General features: G+C 31.3%; 1 pseudogene; it reads right to left on the bottom strand.

The window, feature by feature from the left end:
• Nucleotides 1–1,564: 1,564 nt before the first annotated feature.
• On the bottom strand, nt 1,565–2,980 carry LOC111388444 (annotated as a pseudogene).
• Between the last annotated feature and the right edge of the window lie 3,335 nt (nt 2,981–6,315).

Genomic DNA, 6,315 nt, shown 5'->3' with positions numbered 1-6,315 from the left:
ATAGAATTTTCATACAATTAAATCCATTATATTAGAAATTAAATTGAAATGTGAACCAAGCTTAACTAATTGCCAAAAAAAAAGGAAAAAGAAAAAAAAACTTTGTAACACTCATCAACTTATAAGTAGCTTATATTTATCATTTAGATGGACAATACTAAAAGAATTAAAAAATAAAAATAGAGAGAAAAAAGAGCTACATTATCTTTTTAGTATAATCAAAAATTTCGTCAAAGATCAATACAACCATTTTTTTTCTTTAGGATTTGTATCATGCAAATTGACTTCTCTAAAATTACAATGTTCAACATGAATTTATTTACGTATATAAGTATCATTTGGGCTATTTTCGAGTTTTGAGAAATTATAACCCACAACAAATTACTTTCATTGACAACAGTTGTTAATTTTAGCTTACATCAAATTGTTTTCATTGACAATGGTTCTAAAATGAGAAATGTTGATTTTTATAGCTGTCATAATCTTAATTATATTTATTACAAAATGAATGTATTATCTTATTGAAGAATGCGTTGTTGAAGTGTGGTCAAATCACTATTCAAGAATGTATTTTGATAGAAAAATAGGGTTCAAACAAGGGCATAGTAACATTTTCTATGCATTAATTTGATTAAATTAAAAATATTTTTTGGTTGTTTAGGTATGCTTGAAACAACAAAATGAAACAGTCATTTAAATAGGAGAAAATAGATGTTATTTTTGTAAATTGACTAATTTAATCGAGAAAAGAAATTAAATTTATATTGTTGTAATAAAAGACGTTGATAAAAAATTATATAATATTGAAAAGATTAATTTAGGGAATTATGAACGAATGAAAAAGAAAAAGAGATTTTCACTCTGAGTTTGATTTTGGATTCGCGTAGTGATAAAATCATTTCCGAATTGGCTCCACCAATTCTTCAATACTAGGTATAAGGCTGATTATTAAAGAATCTTTTATAGTCACTTTTTTTCCCCTTCATGATGAATAAATTGAATTAATGTTATTAATTAAGTATTAACAAAATCAAACTTAAATAAGGATATATTGGACATATGAGTAAATATGTAAGGAATTAATGTTATTAATTAATTATTAACAAAATAAAAATTAAATAAGGGTATATTAGGAGTATAGCTAAATACATAAGGGAAAATTCGGTATTCAAAAGTTTCTTATCAATCCCTTCTTTTAATATTGTACATAAGTTTTCGTCGTTGAAGCTATAATTATTTTGTAGTACGCTTTTGTGAAAATGTTCTCTATGTATTAAAATAAAGTATGCAGAAGTACAAATGTAATCGCAATTTTACTCGTAAATGTATCAATTCCATCACATTAAACTAATCACATTTATCGCTGATTTCAGTTTTTAATTGTAATGGGATGATTGTTTGGAAGGTTTTGAGAGACTGTTTGGAAAATTATCGATCTATGTAAAAAAAACTTTCATTCAGATGAACTTTATTTATTGTATTGGATACATTGGGTGTCTAAACTCATTCTTAATTTGCATCTTAAGCTTTTAGTAAATGATCTATAATCTTTTTCAAGTATAAATCCTTCAAATTGTTTGCTAATTATACAAGCAGTTGTTGGGTTGAACTAAGCCAGAAGCCTTTCCATCGGCATTAATGCATGACGAATGAGCCGGTTCATTTTTGTAGGTCAGCTTAACGTCTTCCAAGTTAATATCACTGCATGGATTTCCTTTACTGCAGTCAAACTTCATTGCAATTTCGGTTTCCGAACTCCCATGTATGTCTTGATAAGTTATATCACTAATCTTCACACCCGAAACCTGAAAAAACAAAATAAAACTCATTTAAGAATTAACAGAATAGATGCAAGCTGGAAGCTAACTGGAAGCAGCAAATGGAAGCAAGCGATAACTGTTACATTGCACGGCTGGAAGTTAGTTTCATCAGTTGTATATTTACACGTATCAAAAATGTATCGGTTTGCAGTAAGTTCGTTAGTTTGCTTAAGTTAAAAACATTCATTTCAATAAGAATTAAACAGGATTGGATTTCATCCTATATACGCAAGGGGGAATAGGGTGGGAGTTGGATTTTTCTGTATAGAAATAAGTGCAACAATAAAATTTATAATGCTACAAAAGCAATTATTACCTGATCAGGACAATTGTGATCACCAGGACAATAATTTTGGTCAATAATTATTGGATTTTCGACGTTAACCATCACAAGATGCTGGAAGAGAACATATTTAACAAACCCCTTGCTTGGCCTGGCCCATGTCTTCACCCTCACCCCATTTTTTGTTCCTGTAAATGTAGCTGACTTAACTGTCACATTTTGCACTCCAGGTTCTTGCATTTCCCATCCTAGACTCCCAATGCTGCAAAAGGCACACAAATTAATCTACTTAGGTATTAAGTACTTAATTTATAGCACACCTGTAAGTAGGCAAATAAACCATTGGGATGGATATTATAAAATTTTATCCACTGCGGGCTTTATATATGTGAGAAAACCAGTACCTTATTCCATGGCCAGGGCCACAGGCGACAATTTCTATCCACAGGTTGGAGGTGCCAGGGCCTATAGAGACAGTCATCGCCGGTTCCAATTTTTGAGTTCATAATTGTGACATCTGAGGATTTCTCCACATGAATTCCGTCAGTGTTCGGGCTATTTCCTGGCGCTGATACCTTCATTCCCACCAGCTTGGCGTTTTGACTTCCATAAACCAGAATGTGGAACTTCTGGCTATTTATTGAAGATAATCCATTGATCATGATGTTTTTTGAATTGTAGAATGCCAGCGTCTGTATTGAAGAGACAATGAAAAAGTGCATTAGAATTTTCATGCAAGTTTACTTAAGTAGAATGAAATAATTATGTATCAAACGTGCAAAGCTAATTAGAGTACTATTTCAATTGATACAGTCCACTTTCTTCTTTATTAACATACCGTTGCTCCGGTTAGATTTAGATAATGATGTTTGGTCATGTTTACTGTTTATTTATGACAAACAAAACCTGTCTGGAGGAATAAGAATTTCATGCTATTTACTGCAATATTTTGTAGTGGTTTTGTGCAATTAGATTATTTCTTGTCTAACATTCTCGATAAATATTTAAAGCCCCGTTTGATTCTCATTCTTCGACCACAAAAATGAAAAATATGACCGTTATTTATCATATCAAACCACCATATTTGACATTCTATCTCTTGTATGGGTTCCGTAACAACTATATTTTTCATTCTCGTTCTTAGAAAAATGACTATCAAACGGGGCCAAAATATGTCCCAACTGGTCTTTTATGTCTAACATGGTCCATCCCGAAAGGATACTTATTTTTCGGTTATTTAGGAAAAATTTACTCATATTTTTTGGCTAAATATGGCACAAATTAATAACATTTTAAATAAATTGAGGCTCAAGAAACTAATGCGCCCACGGGCATATGATTGAGGATATAGAAAACAATATTTTCATAATTCTCCTTTCTTTCTTTTTTTTCTTTTTTTTTTTTTTTTCATTTTGAATACACTATCGTGTCCCAAAAAACATATAATCCCAAAGTTGCTATATTTCTGTTTTTTGAAAACATTTCGTCTATCACAATATTTTAAGACTATAAAAGGCACATTCAAGAAAATTCATTGAAAGAAAATGAGTAAAGCCAAATGACCACATTTGTTGACACAAAAGTTGACACACCTCTCACAATCGAGGTGTTGGTCCCGTGCCAATAAAATAAGGCCGACCTCCCCGTGTGAGTGTGTTGTGTCAACCGATGTGTCAACAAATGTGGCTATGTAGCATCACCCAAAGAAAATATAATTGTACACTATATTGTTGTTTGCACCAAATTTCTATGTCACAATTATAATAACTCTAACTCTAATTAAGCCTATGTTTCATGGAATTCACATATACTGTACATATATTCATTACTCATTTTTATCTATTTATAGATAAAACCGTTTATAATTAAACACTTCCCAAACATTGATAACAAATTATAGTAAGATCCAATATTTTGATTGATTGCTGAGGTCCAATAGTAAGTTATCATGGCTTCCATGCTTCAAATATGGCATCAGGTAATGATCTGACGCTGGATAATCATTGCTAGTTTGTGATTGGTTGCAAAATAGGCATTGATGTCATGGCGGTCATGTGTCTTGTTGGGATGATTGGTGGTGAGGTGGGACAGTGTAGCAAGGCCTTGTTTATCATGATATCCCCTTAAATTACAGCGTCAATTTTATATCTTAAACTTTCTCGAGCATAGTCCGACCTTACTTTGTGTTGATCTAGGCCCCATGATTCTTTTTCTAGCAAAATTTAGGGCGGATACCAATAAAAATCATAATTGGAGTCCTCAACAAAGTTATTTTAAATTTACATAACGACCAAATATAATCATAACCCTAGTTTTTAATTTTTTGAATATTTATTGTTATATAGAAACATATAGGAACGGAAACCATCAAAATGATGAACAGAAACTAAGTTAAGAAGGTAATTACTTGACCCACATGCCATTCATTCTTTGTTTGTCGTACATAGTATAAGTTGAAGTTTGATTTCCGAAGAGATCAATGTTGTACCTAATTTACTTACTATTCAGCTTACGTACAGAAATATGTCTTCTTTTCTACCCATTTTGTTTTCTGTTTTGTCAATGGTTTTCCCCTTTGTCAATACCGGAAAGAAAGCCGTTTTTTAGATTAATGATTTTCAATTCTTAACAACATACATTTTTTTTTTCATGGGTGATGCTAAACGTACATCAAGTTATTCATAACGGTGTCCACCCTCGTCACATGAAGGGAGACTCACTTCAAATAAAATATAATTTATTCGAAGTAGACCTCCCTCCATGTGAGAGGGGGTGGATATCGTTATGAACACCGCATTATGTAAAGGTAACATATTTCTTTTTTGCTCTTTTTGTTCCATATTTCAACAATACCTCTTGATTTTTATTTTTTATTTTTTAAAGAGAGCCAATATTCCATTAAAGAAGATCACCAAAAAATTTAAAAATAAAATAAAAATAAAAAGATGAAGCAATTCAGTACGGAATACAGTCTCATAGGTTTTATATATCTTATTTAAATCCTTGGTAGAATGATTAGTGGACTTGATTTTTTTTTCCCTGTTTGGTGTAACTAAAAATTAGATTTTTAGTAGAATTTGATAAAAATTAAAAATATGTGTAGTTGAAAAGTAGATAAAAGCTACGAATCCCATAACATGTATTATTAAAAAAACAATTTTTGACATGGAATTTTATCAATTTTTTAGCTATACCAAATAGGGCATAATGAAATTTTATATAAAGTTTCGAGAAGTTTGATATTGATAGAGCCGGATCTAAGCATTGTCTAAGTAAGCATTGTGTGGTAAGATGAACAATTATTAACCCTATAGACCTTATTTTTTTATCATTTCTTTGAATGTTGTAGAATTAATGAGAACATTAAGTAAGCGAGTTTATCTCAAATTTTATCAAATTGGTGTCAAAGTGCAGATTTCGTGCAAAAATGATGGCACAAAAGGAGACGTCCGGCTTTTGATGATACACATATTGATGAGATTATGTGTCGAGAAGAGACTATACAATTGAGACAAACGAATATATTTGTTGACGAAGGGGGCAGAAGTGTTGTTGCTGCGACAACAAATAGTATTGTTGACACAACGAATGACTATACTATTGTTGTAAAATCATGACGATTTCTTAGTCAACTAGTTTGTGGGAGGAGGGTTTAATTTCTTGGAATGAATATACTGTAAAGTCAAAACCATTAACTCTAATTCCGGCGCTTGTGGCCAAAATGTAGGCCCCGAAATGATCATGTTACCATACAGTATGTATAGTTTTTGTATAGGTTCAAAATAATCATATGCAATGTATTTGAAGAACCGTAAAAAGTGCCTCAAACAAAGCAATGTGAATTGGACATGAGTTTCATATGCGTGTACAAGGAAGCTCATTTCTTTATACGTGGAACGTCAAATGAATAATTACTACTTATTGGATGACTTAGGTTTCCATCCTTTAGAGTCATACATGCATAAAATTCCACGTGGGCTAAAAATTCGGTCGATGGTGAAATAAAAAACGGCATGTTTGGTGCGATTTATACATAATTGAACAAAAATTAAAGAAAATAGACATGTAGAAGATTCAATGCCCTATAAGAAAACCTTTTATATATCTTGTTCACAGTTTGTGCTTTTGACATTGGATAACTTTGTTATACGACCTTTCTCTTCTGGCTATGGCTATATATATATATATATATATAATTTTTAGATTAGCATT

This window comes from Olea europaea, unplaced genomic scaffold, assembly GCF_002742605.1.
Source record: "Olea europaea var. sylvestris unplaced genomic scaffold, O_europaea_v1 scaffold4927, whole genome shotgun sequence".
Taxonomy (NCBI): Eukaryota; Viridiplantae; Streptophyta; class Magnoliopsida; order Lamiales; family Oleaceae; genus Olea; species Olea europaea.
Note: the sequence above shows the minus strand (reverse complement) of the source record. Positions and strands in the feature narration are given on the sequence as shown.